General features: G+C 31.4%; 1 protein-coding gene and 1 pseudogene across 2 annotated transcripts in view; one reads left to right on the forward strand and one right to left on the reverse strand.

Annotated features, from left to right (window-relative positions):
* Larp4B (La-related protein 4B) overlaps positions 1-25486 on the reverse strand; it is a 327432-nt gene that overhangs the window by 190559 nt on the left and 111387 nt on the right. The window lies entirely within an intron of this gene.
* On the forward strand, positions 2881-3258 carry LOC146997641 (histone H3-like; annotated as a pseudogene).

Raw genomic sequence — 25486 nt, forward strand, 5'->3', positions numbered from 1 at the left:
AAAAAATTTAATGAAGCAGAGAACGAATTATTTCCATTAAAAATAGAAGCAAAAGTACGAGATTTAATGTTTGAAATTTGCCCATTTAAACTAGAAACGGGAATATTTATTCTTTCCTTTTTTAAATTTGCACGCTCACAGAATTCATTTGTAACAAAATTTGACATCGCGCCTGATTCAAGAATTGTTCTTGCTTTAACGAATTGGCCATAAATATTTCTAACCCAAACAATCGCAGTTGAAAGGAGAACAGTTTTATTTTTCGAAAAAAGACACGCCGATAAGGCCTTTTTCTGTTGATTTATTGCTATTTAAAACAGCCTTATTTTTGCAATTCTCTGGGGAGGGCGTAGTTTCACTTTGCTTTCCCCCACTTGTTGCAGATGAGATGGATCCGTCATTCCGATGAAGAAGTGAATTATGTTTTAATTTGCAAACCGAGCAAAAGTGTCTAGACTGACAGGACGTTACTTTATGATTTGAATGTAAACAATCAATGCACAAAGAAAGCTTTTTAATCATTTCGTATCGTTCCATTGGATTTAATGCTAGAAATGTTTCGCATTTAAAAATTGCGTGATTATCTTTGAAAACCTTTTTGTTTTGTTTTTGCAAATACAGTTTTGTTTTGCATATTTTCTAACATCTGGTATCGCTTTTGAAGAGATGTCATGAAAGAATCCCATTCACATAAATTATTACTATTTAATGACATTTCAAATTGCTTACGCGATTCTTTATCTATTTTATTAAGAATAATATTAATCAGCAAAGCTTCGCTTATTTTATCCATATTTAATTCCATAACTTTTAATGCTCTTAAATGTTTCTGAACTTTATCAATTAATAAGCGTAAATCTTTAGGATTTTCATGAACTATTTTTTCAATAGAAAGTAATTCATTGATATGAGAATTTACAACCAGTCTTTTATTATCATATCTTTATTAAAGTGCCTTAAATAAGGAAGAAAATGTATCATCTATTGTTTGTATCTGCTTTGCATCACCAATTAAACAAGATTGTAAATAAAATAATTTCTGAGAATCTGTTAATTGTTTATTAGATGAAATTAAAGCTACAAATTGGTTTTTAAATAAATTCCAGTCTTCGAAATTGCCAGAGAATTTAGGTAATGTTATTTCAGGCAATTCATAATTCAATGAATTACTTCTTGTTTCTGGGATACTATTATTTGCATTCTTACTACATAATGAAGTATAAAGACATTTCAGGCTTACCTGAACATTGGTAATATCCATCTCGATTTCTTCAAAAGTAGCTTCGATGTCTGATATTTCTTCATCTTTGCACACTTTGTAATAATCCAAGCGAAGTTCATCAATTTGTTTATTTAACTTGTGAACATTTTCTTGCAATACTTCTATTCGTTCGAAACCAAAATCATCACTTTTTCCACTGACAGACGACTTTAATTTCGTTATTTGTGATCTAATACCACCACGTTTTCTGTTCAACGTAGTTATGTTTTCATTAGCCATTTTTTATTCTAATTAGCTCGGGCTAGACGTTGACCAATGTTTTGAGGTCGCTGGTTAGACTCTATACTAAAGATAACTTCTACAACAACAACAACTTTATTTCGTGACTGTATCATAACTAAAAATCTAAATCGAAAATGATAAATTCCCGACCATACGGGATCAAAAACATGTATGCTACGCTAGAAGTTCGAATCTTAACTAACTAAAATTGCGCAGAAACAATGCGCTGTACATAACTTTGAAGTTGCGCAGAAACAATGAGCTGTACATAACTTATATTGCCGCGTAGGAGGTAACAGGATGCAAATTCGGATCAGTGGAAGGTTTCATGAACAAGTTGTAAGATTTATGTTAGAAAAAGACCTGCGGCAGACAAAAGTAATGCGACATGTAATTTGCTGTGTCTCTTGAATCATAAATCTGAGAAAAAACAGTACTGTGTCCAACGCAAGAAAATGTAAAAAACATAAAGCTGAGACATTAAAAAATAAAAAAACTTAGCAATTTTCATATGCTGGTATTTTTAAAAATACATAAATGTGTGATTATATTTAAACTATGGAATTCTTGAGCTTTTGTTTAGATGGTGCTGTCTATTGTAAGTCTGACAGTAGTTACGATTTAGTTTTAGCCCCCTTCAAAACAAATGATTACGTCTCAATTTCTCAAAATAACAGAGGAAACAATACAACTAATAGAAATTGGCAATAGTTTTATAAATTGTATGAAATATCAATTAAAACAGTTTAAGTACAGTGACAGACTACTTCAAAATGCACAAGGAAAAACAAAACTATAGAAATATCTTTAATGGAAGCTAAATGAATAGCGAGAAATCTAGAAAAAAAGTGCCATTATACAATCTGATTTCAACAACAATCTGACTCACACTTTCGAGAACATACATATACATGAGAGAAGCTGGTTTCTAAAAGACAAAAATTAACGTTTTTTTCTATGCAAGGTAACATTTGAAATACAAAAGGAATTTTCCAGAAGGAAATTAAAGATAAAATTGGAAAAAAGAACTGATACATATAATAAGAATGTGCCTATCAAAACAGCTAGATGTTTAAAAGAATGGGAAAAGAAGAATAAATAAATAAAATAAAAATAAAGGTCTAAAAGAAACCAGAAATCCTGAGAATTCAAAATAATTTTAGTATTTTATCACATTTGTTTCAGCTTATCTTATAATACTTCTTTTTTCATTATGCTGAAAATTAGCTTAACATTAGATTAAAAACATCGCCAAGCTGTATATCTTTATACAGAAATACATGACAAGAAGCAGTACACGACATCAAGTAGCAGTAGAAGAGTAGGGAGCATAAATTATTAGTCAAATGTAAATCACCAAAAACTGTGAGTAAAAAATAGACATCCTTGAATTACACTTGAAAAAATTTCTCAGCCAAATTAAAGAAGGTATAAGAGCAACCGGAGATGTTAAAAAACCTCATCGTTACAGACCAGGTACTGTTGCTTTGAGAGAAATTCGTCGTTACCAGAAATCAACGGAATTGCTTATCCGCAAATTGCCTTTCCAGCGCTTAGTTAGAGAAATTCCTCAAGATTTTTAGACCAATCTCCGATTTCAGAGCTCAGCAGTTATGGCTCTTCAGGAAGTCAGCGAAGCTTACCTCGTAGGATTGTTCGAAGATACCAACTTGTGCGCTAGTCACGCCAAGAGAGTCACCATCATGCCTAAAGACATCCAGCTGGCCCGTCCTATTCGAGGAGAGAGAGCTTAAAATCATAATTTGTTAAAAGTAAAAAAAAAAAGGCCCTTTTCAGGGCCATACAAATAATTTAATAAGATTCGATATAATTGCTATCATTTATTCCCTATTTTTTTTGTACATTAATTTTTTTTATTTACCTTAGAAGATCACTCTTTGAAAAAAAGATTTATTATGATAGCAATTATTCAATCTAATTAAATTATTTGTAATTCCTGAAAAGGGGCTTAAAACACCAAACTGTGCGTTGTAATGAAAAATGTGTTGTTGTGCAGCTTTAGCGTTGTTGTGTGTTGTTGTGTTTGTGTAAATGTTATGCAGTCATTTAACAATCATTAAATCAGTAATTTTTTTATTAAAAATAATTAATTTCGTAACTCAAAACAGATTCTGCTAAAGAACATGAATTATTTCAATAACAGTGACATTACCATTGACAGATATTGAGTATTTCAAGTTACTTTAGTCATGTTGAGAAATTTGCTTTCCCCCTTGATGTCTGTGCAGTGGTAAAAAGGATCAGTGCCGCGCTATTTATCACTTGTAGAAGACAAAGCTACATATCGTCTTTTTTATCTTCCATGAGGTGTACCCCATGTAGCTATCGTCCTGGATATCGTGGTGGCTATCAGTGAGGCTACTGTGATTGTTGTAGCTGTGGGTCTCTACATCGTGGAGCGGCATGCAAGCTATGCTTATGTGGACTAGCTGTTGAAGACAGGAACGGCAACAGGAGTCCTTCAGTGTCTAAGATTCCAGTCTAGATCATATTTACTATGAAGCAATGCATCGACTCGTAGTCAAGCACTTGACAATTGTATAAAATGCTAAAGTAGACCCAAAGATAATATCAATGCTACATAAAGTTACACCCACAGAAATTATCATTTCTAGTTATCATTTGTTATTGCATCTTGGTTTTTTTCATATGACATAGGTTAACATGTCTTGCTCATGTATTCTATGAAATTTAAGGAAAGTACCATTAAATCTTTTGTTACTTATTTACATCCAGTATTTTCCATTTGGTGCACAAAACTCCTACTACGTAACCATCACTCTCAACAACCAACAAGTTAGAAACTGTTTAACCAACAAGTTAGAAATTGAAAAACATTTGAATGCTCGATTAACTAAGCCTTTTATTAAAAGAACGTCATTTCACGATTCCCAACTATTAGGTATACACAGTATCATCGTCAATTAAATTTTGAATTTTGAATTTAACTCTGAAGTACTGAATTTCAGTTTGCCATGTATTATCTATAAGATGATCACCCTCAAAAGCCTCACGCTGTATTTGAAGAACACGAAATATTATGGAAGATATGCCCAATTTTGAAGCAGTGAATCTCCCTTCTAAAACTTAATGCAAACTCATGAGTGGACAAAAAAAATTATTGATATCGTTTAAGTTCTTTAGATGAAAGAGTAATAACATCCATTTCGTTTAAAATATTTCTTATGCTTAAATGCTCGAAAATATAAATTAAAGAAATAAAAAAAATACGGAGGAAGACAGAAACGACATAATGTTTTGTTACACCAAGGCATTCTTTCTGAAATTCCTCAGAAGGGGCCACGAAGAAGAAACTTGAAGACAACAATGAGGATGAAGATGAAGGAGCTACAGTGGGGCACAGAAATTTTTGAGGAGTTATTGTATTACATGGGTAAATAAACTGGTTTCGAATTTCATAGCCTTACTGCTTTGTCCAGTGCTTGACATTCTGCCTGAAAGCATGTCAGCATTGCTCTTTGTGAAGGAACATCACTTTTTCAGATGAAAACTGAAAATATACGCATCTTTTATTATTAATTTTATTAAACCCTATTTTAAACACTACATTATAGTACATCTAATACATCTAGAGAATTGATTTTTCATGGTAATGTGAACTGAATGTTAATTAGAATTTTAAATATCTCAGTTTGGATGTTTGGGTTGCCTATTCATATCCATATATTAATTATCACGGATAATCAGAAAACAAATGTCCTGTACATTAAAGAAAACATGAAAAAAAGAGCCTAGCAGTAATACTGTATTTTCTCCTCTTTTCTTACTAATTTTATTCTCTGAAAACTGAATTGGGGAAATTATGCAAATAATTTAATTTCCGAAGGATTTTGCTATAGTAAGAACAAAACAAATAAAATGTAGTCATGGATAATCTACGGTAACTATCATAATGCTATTTAGAAGAAATTTACATACCAATAGGAATACATAGTAATATTATCATTATAATATTTAATAGGATATCTTCATTTCTACTTCTCTGTAACTTGAATCTCGCCTCTTTTTATTGATGTCTCTGCTGCTACTAGGTCTCAAATCATACACAAATAATTAGAGAATGTGAATGTGGAGCTCACTCAGCGAAATCGTAGACTGAATGTCAGTTCGTGTTCATTTCGCTGTGATAAGTCCGTTCTTGGCTGGGGAAAAGTTCAACAGTTAGAAGAGGAAGGTTCGATGTGACCTTTTCAGGTAGTTTGCGAAGATTTGTCTTTGTTAAAAAGACGAAAATAATCACTGCACGGGCGAATCCATTTTAAAATTTAGGGCAGCTCGTTCTTTGAAGGTATGGAGCAGAGGAAAAATTACGCATATATTTCTAAAATTCTCAGAACCCGGCGCTAAAAAGCTAGTGGCGAAATACCCTAGAAAATACGGTATTTAATAATCTCTGTGGGAGAATTTTCTCATAGGTATTTTGGAGTTACAGTTTCGGAGTTGAGAAATAAATTTTTGACAAAGATTAAAAAACATTAATATGAATAAGAGACAGATCATCTTCTCTCTCTTCTAATCACTTGTTTTAAATTCGAATTTTATTTAAGTAGACCATTTTCTGAGTTTATAAGAATTATGTTTTAAATTACGGCATAACTGAATTGAAATCGGAGAAATAAAACACGTTAAGAAAAAAATCTTGTAGATTCCTCAACTAGGTGCAGTTTTAACTCAAAATTTCTTAAGCTGCTTTAAAATCACTTAAAATACACTGAGCTGGGTTTGATTGATGTTCATCGACGCACACTATTTTAAACTTTGAAATCTCGGATTTCATCACTTTAAAATTAAACGTAAATTGTGCACTGCAATTTTTTCTAAGATGATCACTTTTATTTGTATCCATTTTTATAAGAAAATAGCCATAGAACTGAAAATGGAGAATCTATCTATCCTTTGACAAGAAAAAATTTCTTTCTTCTTTTAAACAGTTATTTTAATGTTAATTAAAATATTTAAAGAGTTTCCAGTTACACATGCAAATTTAGTCACCACATGATGAAAGAAAAATAATTTCCGCAAGTATTTACCAAGTTTAGAAGTAAAACTTTCTGGATTAATTTACAGCCGTTAGAAATTCTATGTCATCCTAAGCATTGTTTTCCGTATACTTCTTTATAATGCTAAACTGGAAGGCCATTAGTGGCTGAATTAATTTGATTACTTGTAGTTCATCTTGGGTGCATTTTCCAACGAGTGGATTTATTGAATTTTATTTTTTCTTGAACTGATTTTGTGCAATTTAATAATCAAAGAACTTGTTACATTAATCCAGACACCTGCATTTCGAAAGCTGAATAATATAGACGAAACCTAACAATATTATAATTCCATTATCGCCTACTTTTGTTTTACTGTAAAGTGTAAGAACTAAGAGAATCTCAATATATTAAGTTAAAATCAAAAGTTGCTAAGTATTACAATATATCTTGAAATTTGTTAGGCAGTTCTAAAAATTAGTAGTACAATGCAAAAATGACAAAAATTACAAAAAAAAAAAAAAAAAAAAAAAAAAAAAAAAAAACTAAAATCTTTGAATAGAACAGAAAAGACATATGCATAAATAATAATTATAGTACCGTATGTAATATTTCCTCTGTTTGGCCTATAGATATCTTAAAAATGTTTCTAAAAAGTTGTCGAGTTATACGGAATGTCGAGATATCGGGAGTCGAGTTCGCCTACTGGACTGTACTGTACTATTATTTGGAGATTGTTTCTATTCAGTACAGTACGTAATTTAATTGTACTTAATTTGGAATATGCAAACTTTGCTAAACCGTTCATAAAAATAAATTGCTAAGTCTCAGAAACAAATTAAATGTACATCTATGAATTTTCTGTTTATCTTTGACTTCTATCGAAAGAGTAACATAAACGAAATAATTATTCGTCCTATTTTGAAACATTTTTCTGTCTGTCTCATGTTTTGAATACTGATTTAATTTGCATAACTAAACACACTTTCTCTCCAAATTAAAATGCTTAAAAAACAGAAAAATAGTCTATACTATTTTTACGTTAATTCTGATATGGGTTCTGATATGGGATATGGGATAATTCTGATTTGAAATTTATTCTTTCCTATGTTGCTTTTTAACTACCGTCGGATTAAGTTTGAATGTTTTTCTTAGCTGTTACCCCAGTTAATCGGGAGCCTATTACAGTTATCCCTAAATAACATTTGTGGCAGAATGTCAGAGCCGTCCATTTGTATTAAGCACAGGAGCTTTGATTTTCAGGTAAAGCTACTGAAGACGACTGTGAAAATAAGGTGAATGTTCCAAGTCGAGTCAGTGTGGAAGGGTTATGGTCGAATCACCTTGGTCATGGATGCCACAAACTATAGCACTCATTAAGACCTAATACAGTAACTAATATGGTTAGAAGAAATATACCGACGCTAGTTGCATGTTTGTTGAAAGGTGAAGAACAAGTAAGCTGTCAAAGGAAAAACAGTTAAACAGATATGTAAATAACTTCGGCAATATTAAACAGGTCTTTTGACTTTCAAATAACGTGTTTCCTAGCGTATTCTTTTCCTCCTAGCTTTTTAGGTTCTGAAAATTTTTTAAATATTAGCATAATTTTCTCCTTCCTCTGTTGTAAATAGTTTCCCCCTCTGAGGGCTAGTTTATTGGTAAAATATATTCCCTTGATTATATGTATTTTTAATGACTGTATTCAATTTTTATTCGCATTTTTATATTAGAGTCTCCTATTTTTGATTTTTCCTTGCATTTGTGATTTGAAATTTATTCTGTGTGGATTCTTCGTTAAGCCACCCAAACATGGCACGTGTTCTACACTTAAAAGCCTTTCCAAACATGTGATTTCACTTTACTACCGTTATTTATATTTCAGCTCATTATAGTCTTATTTACTACTGATGTGTCCGATCTTTCGAAACCGAGTCTTCCGTTCTCCTTTCGTTCCTCCTCTGTTCCTCTTGGGGACTATCGTCAAGACTCATTTATGTGATGTGCTCCTGAGGCTTTACAAAGTAACTGGGCCAATACCTAGTTCTCGGCTTAGCTGTTACCCCAGTTATAGTCAGATATTTGTCAGATATCGGCTGACTATTCGTCAGATGTTGTTACTAATGTTAATACTCTAGTGTATTCTTAGTGGAATGTAGATTTCTATTAAAGATGTAATATTGTGATTGCTACCAGCAGTTTATCCATGAATACTTTTAATTTGTTATGTCCTTACTGCAACCACGCTCTTCAGAAATCAAATTGCTGGCATAATTTTCCCGTCTCGATATTCGGACGATAAAATTAGCTAAAAAGGAGGAAAACTGGTATATATATATGCGTGTGTGTAAGATAAAAAATATGAAAGCAAACTTCTAAATTTAACTCACTATAATCTCTTTTATTTTCTATTTCATTTGGGAACTTCATCTATCTGTTCTAAAAATAGCAACATCTATTTGCACTGGGTCATTTCGAGAAAAATCTATGTCATATGATTCTCGCATAATTCTGATGATGTAAACGGAACTAAAACTCTTAACGGCCAATAATAATTTTACAGCAATATTAACCTTCCAATCAGAATGCTTTGGGAACCAAAACTAACTCAGTCTGACTTGAGATTTCATCCTGAACATTACGCACTTGCTTTCTATGCGTTGGCCTGGCCGCACTGCAGTCTGTCTGCTCTTTCTTTCTTATTGCAAATTTATCTAAAATGTAAAATCTCTTGGAATAGGCACAATTAACGTGCCAACTTGATTGTCGCCGCAACGTGTTTGCTAAAATAAAAAATGAAGATTTTAATCTGCATTCGCCTCCAATTTCCTAGTCATTATGGATCAACACTTATACGCCATCCAAATTCCTCCTCCTGCTCTTCAATTACTTCTCACTTTGTTTATATTACATACTTACACACACACACACACACACACACACACACACACACACACACATATATATATATATATATATGTAATATAAACAAAGTCAGAAGTAATATATATATGTATATATGTATAGTACGTCTAACGTAATTATTATGTTTGATGAATAAGATACTGATAATTAAAGATCTTTGTTATTTCTTCAAAAATCATTTCTCAAAACAAAAGTAGTATTTATACCTGTACAGCTGTCCTTTACATTTTTATATTGCTTAGGTTTGTAACAACAGAAAACTATTAATTTTATTTCGTAAAATAGAACTAGTATGTGTGATTACTTTATTGTGATGAAATATGCACTTTCAACTTTTAACTTTTTTAATTAGAAGAATAATATTAGATTCCATCTTTCATTCGCAAATGCTGTTGATACTCAATATCTTTAACATCGTATTATAATTAACCGTTTGGCATTATTTTAACGTGTTTATAGCCCATTATACTGAGTATTTAATCTCTAAAATACCTAATCAATTTTTCACTAAATGACATATACGCAAGTTAAAGATTATACAACTGTATAATCTTTAATTGTATTTCTATAATCTTTAATTGTAACAATTGTATAATCTTTAATTGTATTGAAGAAAAATTAGCGATTGTATAAAAGTGGAGACACGATTTAATACAATTAGTTAATATAAAAAGTAGCATTTTTGTTAAAATAATCTCAGAAAAATGGATTTTATTTACTTTAACTGTTTATTTTAATTAAGTTTATTTAACTTAAATATAACACAGTGAGGTTTTTAACTGTAATATAAGAAAACCTCGTTTAAAACGTATTAAATTAAAATCAGCTTAGAAATTTGCTACTGAAAGTCTTTGAAATTTTCATTAAATGCTATTGTTACAGATTTGGTATTTGAATAGCTAATGCTAGTGTTTAATTATAAATAAAATTGTTTTATTCCCCCGTGCAGTGCAGCGCGTGACGAATATTAAATGAAAGATAAGCCGGAAAAATTAAAAATACACGCGCATTTAGCATTTAATAAATAAATATCTCTTTTTGATTTCGAGAAATTGCTAGAAAATTCTCGCGCATTTTAAAAGCTTATATAAAAAGAAGAAAAACCTCACAGTTCGTGCGATATTATTTAGTTTGTTGTTGTTTTAAGAGTTTGTTTAGAAAACTACTCTTGTTGATTGTAGTGAATTGGCGGATTAGCTTTCTTTAGCTGTTTTGAATTAACTTCTGTTGAACGTTTGAGCAGTTAAAAGATAACTACTGTGAGATATTGTAATACTGAAAGAATATATGAGGGAATTTAAGCATTTTTATTGTGATAATAATAAAATTTTGTCCATTTTTCATAGGAGTTGTGCATTCAATTCAAACGAACCCGTACGCACGCAACACTATTTTTATCTTCAGTTGACGTCAGTTAATACTCCGCAAAATTAAGAAAGTAACCAAGCGATGTGAGTTACGGTAACTTCCAATGAAAAGGAAATAACTTTCTATTTACATCAACATCCTTTATTATTGGCCCGGAAGATGATTTACATTTAGGTACATCACAATAAGTTGTAAGCCCCTTTGAAAAGATGCTTAGAAAAACATGGAATAAAAGCAATGTTAGTGATGCATAATAACGATTTTCGTGGCTATATATACGTATAAACTGAAGTAAAAATAAAGAAGATCATAGCAGATGTAAATATCAGCTGGTTATTTTCCTTCCAAAAATGTGTCCTAAGATATACAAAAGGATTTTTTCATATCGGGTAATAGGTATTACAACTTTTGATCAATAGTACTTAATCAGTGTTAAAATAAAATTCCATATGTTTCATTACAGATATGGTTTCACCTTAAGCACATAAAATATGTTAAAAAATCAATATTATTTTTATTTAAAAACACTACACGAAAAAATAATAAACGTGCATCAAATTTTTTTCCTACACCTGCATAAATGATGTTAATATATATATAAAAAATTTTAAAAAATGCATTTGGCTCAGGTTATTGCTGAAAAACAGGTTGTAAGGTATTTCTCCCGCCCTCTTAGAGTGCCCTCGTGGTGTAGTTGTCTGCACAATGGGCCGTTATTCCAGAGGTCCGTGGTTCGATTCTCAGTGAAGGCAGTTGCTCATTTTTCCTCTCTCCGGCTCTTACAATTAACTTAATGTCTCTACAAGGTAATTAAATTATGAACAATAACGTAAATATACCATTAAGATATAAAAGTGATTACGTTCTTTAGAACATGTGTCTACTTTTTATACATATTAACTTAATCGTAGTACTTGTTTTGCATATTCCAAATAAAAAACTTTTCCTCTTCCCTCGTTTAAAAATATGATGTGTACACCAAATGACTTCCTTGTACGGAATATTAATTTATACGCGTTTTTTCTTGCATTTCATTTAAACTTACTGGATTGAATTAAATCTACTTCGCCGACAGCGCATAAACCACAATAGAATAAATGCATTCTTTAAAAATTCACTCTAGTATTTGTTTACCATAGCGACACTCCGGCGCTAGGTTCACTTAACAGTATGATATTTCGTTCATATTATAACTTCGAATGCACAAAATTTATATCATTTAAAGAATTATATAATCGTTGCCACTTGTTCTATTCAAATAATATAAAAAAGCTAGAATGATGTATAAAAGAAATTAAGCAAACAAAACAAAAAAGAAACAGTTTTTTCACAGACGATTGAGTATTTCTCATTCAATTAATTCAGTTCTCACTTCGCGAGAAGGCAAAAATACATAAAAACTCAAAATATCTATATTAAAAATTACGAAGTAAATCTTAAACACTTATTTCCACGAAAAAAATTCCAGAAGGGATTAAGCATGATTTAATTGGCAATAATAAATGAAGGCGTTATGTTTGTTGTTGCGAAGCTAAGTTTCTCTAGATTGGCAACAAATCCACTAGTCTGCTGTTTCAAATATAAACAATCAATGGCCGCCATAAAAAAAAGGCTTAGTGGCACTTAAACAACTTTAAAATTGTTGATAATTCTAAAAATATTGCATACAGATTTACTAAAGGCATAAAAACCTTAACCGGAAGATAAAAACAATATAATTCAATCATTTTTAAAGCAAAAAATGTACAATTTACAAACATATACGAGTAAAGAAACTGAGATCACTGAGCCGGGTAACAGAGTGGATATATATATAAATATATTTATATACGTTTGGTGCGGTCGATTGCAACCAAAATACGAGGGGCACCTCTATATGTTATAGCAGTCCTATATACAAAATTTCAACGTTCTGAGGCTATTCGTTTTTGAGTTATGCGAGATACGTACGTACGCACGTACGTACATACGTTCGTACAGACGCCACGAAAAATTCTCTTTGGAATTAATTTTAAAGCAGTTTTATAATTTTTTTGGAGGAAACGAGTCTTTTATTCTGTCCTTACGTACAGATATCACGCAAAAACGTCGTTAAATTGCATTTGATAGCGGTCAAAATGGATATTTTCGTTGAAATATGCTGCCTGAAACTTTTCGCGATTACAATACTTCCTTTTTACTTCGTACAAGGAAGTAAAAAGGAAAAGCAGTAACAGCACTTTTAGCTAAATTGTTACAAAGATAATATATCTTTAGTATCTTATCCTTTTATCTTAGCATTATTATAATAATGATATAAATTTTATTTCTACACGCACTTAAATAAATATTGATCAAAATAAAAATTATAGAAGCTTATGCCATGTGAAGTCTTTTAAGTTCAAATATTCCAAGATCAGTTTCTAAATGTGACACTGATAAATAAAAAGTTTAAATTCAAGAAAATTAGATTGGAGCAACTTTAGATTGTTGTAGATTACGGAATTTATAATCGCAATATCAATTTAAGAAGATCAAATTTTGTTAATTTGAATCAAACTCATGAGTGTAACAAGTTTTGTGAACAACGTTCGAAAATCCAAACATAAATTTATGATTAAGTCACCCGCTATGATCAGCTACCGAAGATTTGTTTATTTATCTTTTTTAAACATAAAATTCATGTTCTTGATGTGAGATTTTAACACCCTTTTGGTTTATATGATATATGTAAAATAGCCTGCCACGATATGCGATAAATTACTTAAGAATTAAAATCAGAACTGGGATCCTTAATAATTGAACAACAAACTTAAAAATGATAGGTGACAAAATGACTTGAAAGTTAAACTTGCGGAGAGCTGGAGCAATTTTGCAACTGTTAGAAGGATAAAATAGTATGAAAATAAATTAATTGCGTTTATTTATAACAGCAGAATGTCTTTTATGAGAGCGATCCTCTCTCAATTGCAATATAATTTAGATAATCGAATTCCTTCTTAGGAATTCGATTATCTAAATTAGGAATGAGCTACGAAGAACAAATCTCGACAGCATTATATACATAAGGCTGCATCATATACATGAGACATCATATACATAAAACATCACATACTGTTAAAAAAGCAGTTTTTTGTTCAAGCAGGTTGTCATGATTTCTCATGAGGAAGGAAGCAAAGACAAAAGGTTTATGATAATTAGTTAATACAAAAAATAAATTTATTGTGAACAATTAAAATGTCAGAGGAAAGAACAGAACTATCAGGTTCAGTTTCAAAAATCAACTGAAAGACTGTATTAAATGAATTCATAACAGATAAATCTTTGTAAATCTTCTTTTTTTTTATTACTATTGAGAAGTGCGGAATTATCATCAGCATAGAAAAGTTTGAACGAAAAATGCAGTTTCTCAAATAATCTGATCTTAAAATTGTGCACTTAAAGATTAGCAGACACTAGACTGACAGAATCACCCATAACTAATCCTTCAATTTAGCGATAATAATCATTTTGGAAAACGAAATGAATCTGACTAAGAGTAACTTTAGTAAGATTAATTCTGCAAATTTGGTATGTGTGAAATGAAGTACCCACAGTTCGGTATGAACACATTTAAAGCTTTCTCAACTAGAAATAGTGATTTAATATTAAAAGAAACCCGTACTGAGCGCTGGGGAGAAATGTCCTTCAGTTCAAAAGAACGTTTTTGTAGTGAAAATATTCTTACAAAATACTAGACTAGAAACAACTTAGAAAGCAAATATTGGGCTAAATAGCATGAGGCCGTTCTTAAGTTAGAAACTAGACAACGAAATGGTATTCCATGTTTGTAAATTTTACAAAAAGCATAAAACCTATCTTAATGGGTGGAATAGGCGTGTTTTTTTAAACTTAGTTAAGACGATTTAATAGCGGCTTTAACTTTCCATTGGTCAGAAGGTAATAATCTTAGCGATCGAACGGTAGGATAATACACAAGAACACATTAGACTGATCGAGGCGTGAAATTGGTACTGCATTTTTTTACTTTTATTTGAGAGCCAATGTAGATAATATGAAGTGTTTCATCTTGGAAAACATGAAAAATCAACTATATTGTCGTCAAATGTTTTATCATCGATTTTCCAATTGCTAAGTGGACTACTTAACTGTTTGCATTATTGGAGCACACACGACAAGATAAAATAACGCTTTAAAAATTACCACCTCCGAAGCTTTAACATCAATTACTATTTTTACAAACAACTTGCATTTAAAAGTCTGAATAAATTAAGGAAAATATAAGATGTAATAATCAGTACAAAAAAAAGTAAAGCAGTCATGAAGACTTGTATTTACTAAATAGCATTTATTTGCCAAATTTACATAATTTCTTATTTTAGTCTCAATTTTCATAGAATTACATTCATTGAGATGACATTTACATTATAAAAGAAAGAAAGAAAATACAATATCTCAAAATATAAGCTAATACATGGCAAGTGATAAAAATTCTGATGAACGGATAAAGCCGCTCATGGCGTTCAAATTGTTAAGACGTTTTTAGCTTGTGGAGTCATTAGGATTTTGAAGTAGGAAACACGAAAAATAAGCAATGCCCACGCCGGGACTCGAACCTTTTCATCTCGAATACGCGCAGAGTGTGCTATCGTTACACGACAAAGGCATGCAGAAAGGAGCGAGAAAATACCTTATACATTTCCCCTTTTAAATGGCGACTGGAGATTAAGGGAGCCAATCGACAAATCCTGATGATTAAGAATCATCAACTACCACCTTTTAGTTTGGGCGCCTTTTAGTTTATTGTAGAGTCATTAGGATTTTTGAATTAGCAAACACGAAAAACGAGTCTCCGGAATACTCGAATAACCTCTCGAATACGCGCCGAGTGTGTTACCGTTACATCACGAAGGCATGCAGAAAGGAGGGAGAAAATACTTTATAAGCTTTTAAGACATATTTTTTTTGCTATTGAAAATATACAAGAAATTATGTGTAATTTGGCAGAAATGACATTTGAAATTAAAAGATATCAATTTTGTTAAATGGTGATTAGCAAATGAGTAAATATTTATTCAGGTTTGTTTAAAAGCTAAGATATCAATTTTATTGGACGTTCTGTAGCAAAAATAACTATATATATATATATATATATATTATTGTGTACCTTTTACCTTTGTACCTTACCATTGTGTACCTACTACTAAAAATATGCCAAACTCGAACCTTCAAACTTTTTATTTACTAGAATCAAAAGTTAAAGAGTATTTAGGAATTACTTTTTAATAGCTTCTTATTTTTCAAAAGCTATCAGACATAATTGATGCAGATCATCTGAGTAATTCAATGCAGGTCTTCAACCTTATTTTTTTTTTTTTTTCTGAAATGACAAATCAGGAAGTTATTTATCCTTAAACAGTTAATTGAATTTCAAATATGTTAAAAAATAACAATTCAGTTTAATTTTACTCTTCAAAGCGCATTTGGGACCAAAGTATTCGCGTTTAATTTATGTTAATTATTTGATTTTTACTAACAAAAATCTTGTTCAAGTACAGTAAAAATGTCATAATAGAGACTTTTATAACATACAAACACGAGCGTGTAATTTTGGAGATCAATTGAGGGAATAAAACTACTGAACCCTGAGAATTTTATGTCAGGTTCAATACTGGAGACAAAATAGACTGTCATACAAACTCTTTCGCCTTTCTAACACGTAACGAAAAGAGTAGTCATTTTTGTTTAGTAGCCAATGAAGGCAACCAGGTATTCTATAACCAGGTAGAGAGTCATTAGGTTAATTGGAAGCAGAAAAGATGAAAAATAGCAAACGCCTTCGCCGGGAATCGAACCACGGACCTCTGGAATACCGGCTCAGCGTGCAGAACTACTACACCACGAAGGACGCTAGGAAAGTGGGAGAAATACCTTATACACTGCCCTTTTTAAAGGACGACTAGGGTTTTAGGGGACCTAGTCGCCAAATCCTGGGTGCGGAGAATCATCATCCACAACCCTTTTAGTTCGGGCCCCACTGTAGAGTCATAAGGTTAATTGGAAGCAGAAAAGATGAAAAATAGCAAACGCCTTCGCCGGGAATCGAACCACGGACCTCTGGAATACCGGCCCAGCGTATAGAACCACTACACCACGAAACACGCTAGGAATGTCGGAGAAATACATTATACAGGTACCCTTCACAATGTATTTTTTTTTGATAAAGTGCCCAAATCCATTAATTTTGAATATAGAATACAATAACAGGACAAACGCATTTTCATTTTTCCATAATAGCACAATGTGAAAATTCGAAAATTCATATCTGTCACATTTCTTCCTTTATTGTCATTAACGAAACGTGTTTACTCCTGTTATGTCCATAGTAGCATGAAGTAAAATGCTGGATTTCAAAACATTTTTTTAATAAGCTTGATAGCTTGCGTCAGTTTATAAGAATTTAGCGTTATTTTGTTTGGAAATGACGCAAAAAGACTTTAGCTTCGAGTTTAAAAGAAAAAAATGCCAATTATAAAAACGTAAAGGGAAAATTTTCATGTCAGAGAATAATTTTAAAGTGAATCAGTTCATCGAATTAAAACATAAACTCAGGGCTTAGGTTTCGAAGTACGACAAGAAAAGGACCAATAACGGTTTTAATTAATGATCACTTTTATTTATGGATTTTGGAAAGGAAGATTTAGAAGGAGAACGAAGATGAGGTAAGGATGCTGAGAGGAAGGTCTATTTTTTTTTAAATAAATTTCTTTTCCTCATTCAAAACGCTTATGGTTTCTGTACTCAGAGTATTCAACCAAACAAAGAATGTAGATTAATTTTCTTTACATTTAAAGTGCTGTTGTCCTACCGTTCATAAGAAATAAAATTTTAAAATATGTAATTGCCATCTAGATCATGGACATATATTTTCATCTGGATCTTGTTTGTCAATTGCTAGTTACCTAAATTGATCATACACTTTTTAATGTCAAAAGTTAAAAATGGTAACTATTACTATAAACTGCAACCGAAACTCTTAGATTTCACTAAAAAAAAAAAAAGAGTTCGAAAAAAAAATATAACAAAATTGAAAAATATAAAACATCTCAATAAAATCTTTGCATGTAGATGCTAGATTAACATTTGAAACAGTTAAGGTCAAAACAGTTACAAATTTAAAAGTCAACTGCTGGAAATAGAAAATTATGTTTTTTAAACAGACTTTTTCACGACAGCCAAAGAATAAGGTGTCGTAGTTGCACTGATGTTAGTCTATCACAATTAATGTTACACAATGACTTTTGCATTAATTTGGTAAAGATTTAATTACTCAAGCTGTGTATAGTTTAGTTAATTAAGTAGTATACAAATGAGCTATTCCTTTTCCCTCTGATCCGTTTGTGCACATGTTCGTAATAAATATTTAAGTCAATAATTTCTATTTTACTAGGATACAAAATTTATAATGAGGAAACTATAAATACATCTCATTAAGGGTCAATAATTCTCCATTCATTTTCGAGATGTGAACAATGATAATATACCTAAATACATAGTTCACCAAGTCAATAAAGCTATGTAGAAAAAGGATAAAACGAATAAAGATTTCACATTTAAACGAAAAGAAATTTCACTTTAATATTTCATACTGATGTAGAAAATTACAAGAAAATAACTATAGAATTAATTTGTTGTTTCCTATTGCATATACTGTCAAATCCCATTCTAAAGAATCCGAATTATAATGAACTAATGTTTCTGTTCTGTCTATACTGCTATAACGAACCTCCAGGAGCATGAAAATCGGATATAATGAATTTTATTAATATCTTTCACATAAACCTTTCTGTATCTTTTGTAATGTTTTCTAGAATTTCTGAACTCAGAAATTAATAATCCCTCAAAACCATCCATATTTAGGCTACAATAAATAGTGAATAACCCTTTTACGTTACAGTTGCTTTACCTTCGCCTCCACTTTTCATGTATTTTAAACCAGTGGTATTCAATCTATAGGTCACAATTGGGATGGAAAAGCGGATGCAAATATTGCATATAAACTTAATTGAATATAAATACATCATTGACGAACGTCTTCGAGAAAAAATTTTGTTTTTTAAAATGTTAAAGTTTATTAAATTCTAGAGAGATTTCTCTATCTTTAGAACAAATTAGAAGAGACAGACTCTATCTCTTTCAAATTATTGTTCTAAAATCTAGTTTTGTCCAGACATGCTTCGGACGAAGTCTCTCTCAGTGAAGCATGCGTTCACTGTATGACATTTTTTTTCGCAAATACGAGTATGTGGAGAAACGTGCCGTGAACATCAGCAGCTGCTATTATGTATAAGGTGACTTAGGTATCGAGGGGTAGGGCCCTAACGAGACTATTCGAACTTAAAGATGAAGCATTTGGGTTTATAAATGACTGTGATGGTGACAAAAAATTGTACACTTTTTAACTGATCAAGAACGGTTATGTAGGTTAGCTTATTAAGTGATATTTTTCTCAAATTCAACGATTGAATTTAAGTCTTCAAGGAGAAAAATTTCGCATTTTTATAACTAATGATAAAATTAAAGCCTTCACAAGGAAAGTTGATTTGCAATTCTCATATTATAAGGAGATTAATTATGGAGTATTTTCTGTTGTAGAAGGTTTTGTTATAGAGAACAAACTAAAAGTTGTTCAGTCTGTTATTAAAGATACTGCAACTCACTTAGCAGATTTTAAATATCAATTTAATATTTAATTCCCAGACTATTTTCTGACTCTAAATGGATCTAAAATCCATTTCTCAGAAATTTATCATTTCATTTAAGTGAAAAGGTAAGTCAATTATCATTTGATAGAAAATTAAAATTTGTTTTCAATATTGGCTCAGAGTTTGAAATAAATATCCAGAACAATCTTATACGGCTCTAAAGGAATTAATACCATTTGCATCATATTATACCTGCGAGATGGGATTTCTCAATTTTTCTATATAAAATCTAAATATCGAAACATATTAGCTGTATAGTACTCACAAGATTTAAACTGATCAAGGAAGAGCCAAAAATATCATTATTTGTAAACGAAACACAGGTTCAGAGGTCTCATTAAATATTTTTCATCTGTAGCCTTTTTAAACTGATTTTTTAAGTTCTTACGTGTTATACGCCATGTTTTAATTTAAATTTATAAATGATTAATGCTTATCAATTTTTCAACTAAATATTTTGTAACTACAGAGTTAATTTTCAGTTGATTATACTTACTTTGGCATTAATATTGGTTTTATATGAAATCAAAAAGTAAATTATCTCTTACAAATTTTTAATATTACTAGCGCTAGGTTTTGAGCAATCAGAGTTAGATTATTGATTGTTTTAACTTTAAGCAAAGTCGCATTGCCACAAGTTTGAATACCACTCTTCTAACCAAAGGCTTTTCGAAACAAATGTGACATCCTATTCTAGAAAAACCATTAAAAACCTTTAGAAGATTACATAAAATTACAAAGATGTTTATTCATAGATACAAAATTGTATTTTGAGCAAGCAATCTTAAATATCGCTTGTATACTTATTAATTTATCGAATAAAATTACTAACATATACTGAAACTGAAAAAGAACCAAAAACAAATATAATAATTGCACTTAATAATAACTGCCATAAGATGTAATATGATATTTTTGTGCTATTGTTAACTTCTTTTTGTAGATTTGACAATGCCTATATTTTTTTCCTGTCATGATTGATAAATTAATTTTTACAGTTTACATTTTGGGGGAAAATCGTTTTTCTTATGGGACACAGCGAACCAAAACTTCGGCCTCCTAAAATTCGTTTTAGAAGAATTGACTGTGAATACTGAATTCATGTTACAAGTGCTCGTAATCTCTAATTTACTAACATTCTCTCCCTTCTTTTGAACTCGAAGCGCCTTTCAAGAATCTGCTAGAATCTCCTTCAGTCTTCTATTTTCGGCTAATTGTTGGGTGCTGGAAGTTACATCATGAATTAGGATTATTTAGATTATAACAAGACACTCAAGGGGTATCTAATTAAGAACAGATATTTTCGTGGAAGATCATTTAAGATAAACTGGCTCGCATCCACATTACACAGGAAGAGAACTCCCATGCAATTAGCTCTTTCGCCAAAATTTGAGCCTGGATTGAACTACTAGTGTTCAGAAATTTTACCGCTCAGCCGCTCGCAATGCGGATTCCTAACCAGTGAACTAATCACTAGAGTAATCAACTAAGAGCTTAATGCAGAGCACGCTGAAGATTATGCGCTTGAGGGAAGAAACGTCTTCTCAGAGGTATTAGGATTATCAAGGATTCAGCGATCTTATCCACTTAATCACTGGTGGCTCAAGAATTCTAGATTTTAACCTTTTGATAGCGGGCACAAAAATCATAAAAGCCCCCCCCCCAAAAAAAAAAATAAAACATACCTTTTCTTTCTCAGAAACAGATCGCAGTTAAGATCCCAGATTTTGCTTACGCGATAAAAATATTCTTTACGAATATTCCGGATAAAACCTGAACTCGTTTCTCACGGATTCCGCTTTCAGTGGAATAACGCATTTCAGTATTTGGTATATCTTTTTATGATTACTGTATTTTTAAGCATTCTTTTCATTCTTTTTGCACTTCATTATTAATCGAAAACCAATAGGAAAAAAACGCCGAATATTTTGCAAAGATAGCCACATCCCAATATTTAATTTTATAGGATACTATTATTCAAAGAATAAGTCAAGATTTTATAAAACAGTTTTAATATTTTAAAACTCAACATATATGTTTCGCCCAATTCGGTACTCATGTTCTGCTTGATGTGAGAATTTTGAAAATTAAAAGAGCATTGAATCAGTGAGTGACTGCTGGTACCAGAGGAGCTAAACAAAAGCCATTAAATCTTACCTAGATTAAATCACAATATTAATGAATTCTAAATTTTCTCAGTCCAATGCACTGCTCTTTGTGTTTGATATCGGAAAATTACAGTTGTCGTCATTTACAAAATCTTGAGAGATTAAATCATAATCAGAATCCTTCATGTCGTTAGAAATACCGGTTTTCTTAGAATTATCTTCAGTCATTGCCAGCGAAATTAATTTCCATTCCCCTATCATCCATTCTCTCATCTTTTTCAACTTGCCAAATGATTCTGCCTCTAGGCATCAGTTGGTGGTTACCTCCAGTCATCCCCATTATATTAAAACGATCGAATTCGCTCTTCGAAAATATTTGTTAATTCAGGAATGAAGTGGTTGTGATGCTTTGGAAATCTGTTCGTTCTTCTTGATGAACATTCTTTTCTTATTTACTTAGAAGGTTTCGTGTAATGTTCTTATTCTTGCGTTTGCCACAGAAAAAATATTTAGATATTAATTTTGTCCATCGTGCTCTCGAAAAACTTCTCCTGAAAAGGATGAGGTGACGAATCGCAGGCTTAAAAATATGGTAATTATTTTAGCTTTCAACTTATTAGTTAATTAATTGATTAAAGGGCAAAGCAAGAAAGGCCACTGGTTTTAAAATGGGATTGGTCTGGACTGAATTTAATGAATTATGCCAAAGCATTCTTGAGCTATTTGCCTAAAGGAAAGAATGATTTCAAAGAGTACATTTCATACAAAACTCGACTGTGTTCAAATTACATGCGAAGAAATTTATGAAAATGTTAAGGAATTGAACCCGAGGTAAACTCAGAGGTTTGCTGCTGGCGGTCTTTAGAGAACTATCTGTAAAACTTTCAGTTTGAATTCGGCCATTTGTGAACTTATAAGCAGTTAATTAGTGTAACGTTTCTTTTAGCTTTACCATTTAGAAGCAACATCCCAGTTAATGGCACTTTAACTGAAAGTATGAAATATTGAAACAAATGGTTTATGGATTAAATGTGTAGAGTTATACTATAACTGGAAACTTGTATTATATCCTGCAGATCCTACTAGCTATTAGCGAGTTATAGATGAGTCTGTAAGAGTCTGAAGAAGGTTAAAATAACGTTTTTATTTAATCGTAAAGTGAACAGAAGGGCATAGTTATGCTACAAATGAGCATCCACTACCTTGCGGGTATATAAATTAATACAACAGAAAGTTAATTTTTCAGTGTAGATATCGCTTGTATGATAATTAGTTTATCGAATAAAATTACTAAAGTATACTGAAACTGAAAATAACGAAAAAACAAATTTAATAATTGCATTTATTAATACGTAGTCGGAGACTACGTATAAAGTAGACTAATTAACTTGGCTCAGACATTTAGCGGCGCGTATTTCAAAACATCGGATATCGGGACGTCAAAGCCGGAATACAACTTTGACAGAGCTAGCGATATAGTAAGTGACAGCAAGCCGTAACTACTAGAAGCCCTAATCTAAACATTTGAAACCCTTAGTTTAAATACACGAACAACGAATTTGCATTTTAGCGAGGATCACGAAAAGGAAAAGTTGTAGTAAAAGCTTAAATCATAATAATTGGTTAATTACGAGTAGCATAATACCTTAAAAATGTTTGAACTTTTTAGAAACATTGAAATTTTCTGAAAAAGAAATATGGCACAGATACCCAGAATGAAAAAATATGGTTACCAAATAAATAATGCCAATCTGGTTGGATACAATATTACAATAAACCTTCATTTTTTTTTTTCAAAATAATAAAACGCACTATCTGAGAAACGCAAGAAGAAGAGTTCTTGTCTGTATTAACCTTCAGAGAAAATTATTGCTTTCGTTTAAACAAACGGCTTGAACATCTTAACAGTAATTAAGTTTAAAATTTTTACCGCTGCGATAAAAACTGCAATAAATGAAACAAATTGTAAAGAATAATGTGTATCATTTTCTAACGTTAAATGTTTAGCTACAGCTGTTCAAACATGAAGTATAGTTATTAAACACGTGATGTAAAGAATTAAAATCAATAAAACATTTAAAAGATTTAGAAAACTGGACTCAATAAACTAACTTATCTTCCTCAGTCCAGATATCATCAATGACATCAGATACGTAAATAATTTACAGCCCACCGTATCACGAGGGTTTTAGATTTCCTGAGACTCCGAACCAAGCAACCCATGTCATTGCTGATCAGGAACTTTATATGATAGAGAGATACAAAGTCATTCATTTGCAGTTTGATTATTTGTCAAAATGAGTAATGAGCAGAGCCATGTAAATAAACTTTTATGTACATTTAACAGCAACTGTTCCTCTGTGTATATAACACATACTACATATGTAAAGAATATACATGTTTAAGATGTGTTTTCATATGATTATATTTAAGCTCTTATTATACAGCCTTATGCGAAAAGAATCCCCATTGGAGGGGTGGGGGGGAAGGAAGTGGAAGAGGATGAAAAAGAATCAGATATTCACTAAGAACAAGAAAAACATAATGCACATGTGTATATATTACAGCAAACTTTAAAATTCATTATTTTACATCTTAATAAATTACTTAGGTAAAATGATACAAATAATACAGAAAATACACATTTATTACATACAGCATAAATGTTTACGTTGCACGTATTTTGCATGTAAATCAAAATCTTTCTATGTGCACTTTGTGTTGTTATTGTGACTGATCTCATTTATCTGACTTAATCAGAACAAGCTCACGAATTGTATTGCGGCAAGGATTACAACACTACGTCTGCCTTTGGCAAGAGCTTTGAGCACCATACAGGTGAAAATGTGACATTTTTTGCTCCAGTTTTTGAACGGGTTCGATGGACTTCCTCCCAACTTTCCCTACCAACAACCTCTCAAGAGGAGGTTTGGCTCGCTGTATGCTTTGCCTCGCCCCATGCCTCACAGACACTATCTATTTAATACACATATACTAACAAACATCCGTGTCTTCTATTCGAAGATGGGTCTTTCGGCATGGTATTCAGCATTATTAACCATATTTCCACCTGGGCGGCGTGCGCATTTATAAATTTATCACTCAATTCGCATGAAGTACGTTGTACAGATATATTTTTAAAAACTCCAAATTTATCAGCTGCTATTTACTATATTATTATATCAGCTGCTATTAATAATATATTTAATATTCTCATTTTTTTTGTAAAATTAAATTTTTAATGATAGATAGTTTTAAGTTCGCATAGCTGAGTTTCTTCTTTACATTGGTCTAAGGGAAATATTTTGAGACTGCATTCTTCCAGGGATAAATAGAAGGGATAGCTCATTTCTTTGTTCGACTCCTCGCCGACGCGAGCCTAATGGGGGGACATAACAGGCAATAATCTGACGTCACTGTGATGCCACCTGTCCTGATTTCCCGCGTTTAAAACAGTAGTTTCATTGAGCTGCGAGACGATTTTCTAGAGGTTACACATCCCAAATTAATTTTAATAATATATATATATATCTGTTTTCTAATAATGTATATATTTAAAATAATTTATATATATGTAATTTTAGTCAGTTTTTATTTTAAATTCTATATTGTAAAGTATCGTTTACGTAATATGGCTTTTTACGCTGCAGTAACGTGCCGTAGCACTTACAGAAGTATGAAAGGATGAGATATTTTATTTCATGGGACCAAAGGATCCAAATGAGAGTTTACTTTTGAGGAAAGAATGGATACACAAATGTCCAAGAGAAGATTCTATTAATGTGAAGAGCGGAAACATCTGCAGCGAACATTTTC

Source organism: Stegodyphus dumicola, chromosome 4, assembly GCF_044657685.1.
Source record: "Stegodyphus dumicola isolate Sdum_Otavi_A_Nest chromosome 4, ASM4465768v1".
Taxonomy (NCBI): Eukaryota; Metazoa; Arthropoda; class Arachnida; order Araneae; family Eresidae; genus Stegodyphus; species Stegodyphus dumicola.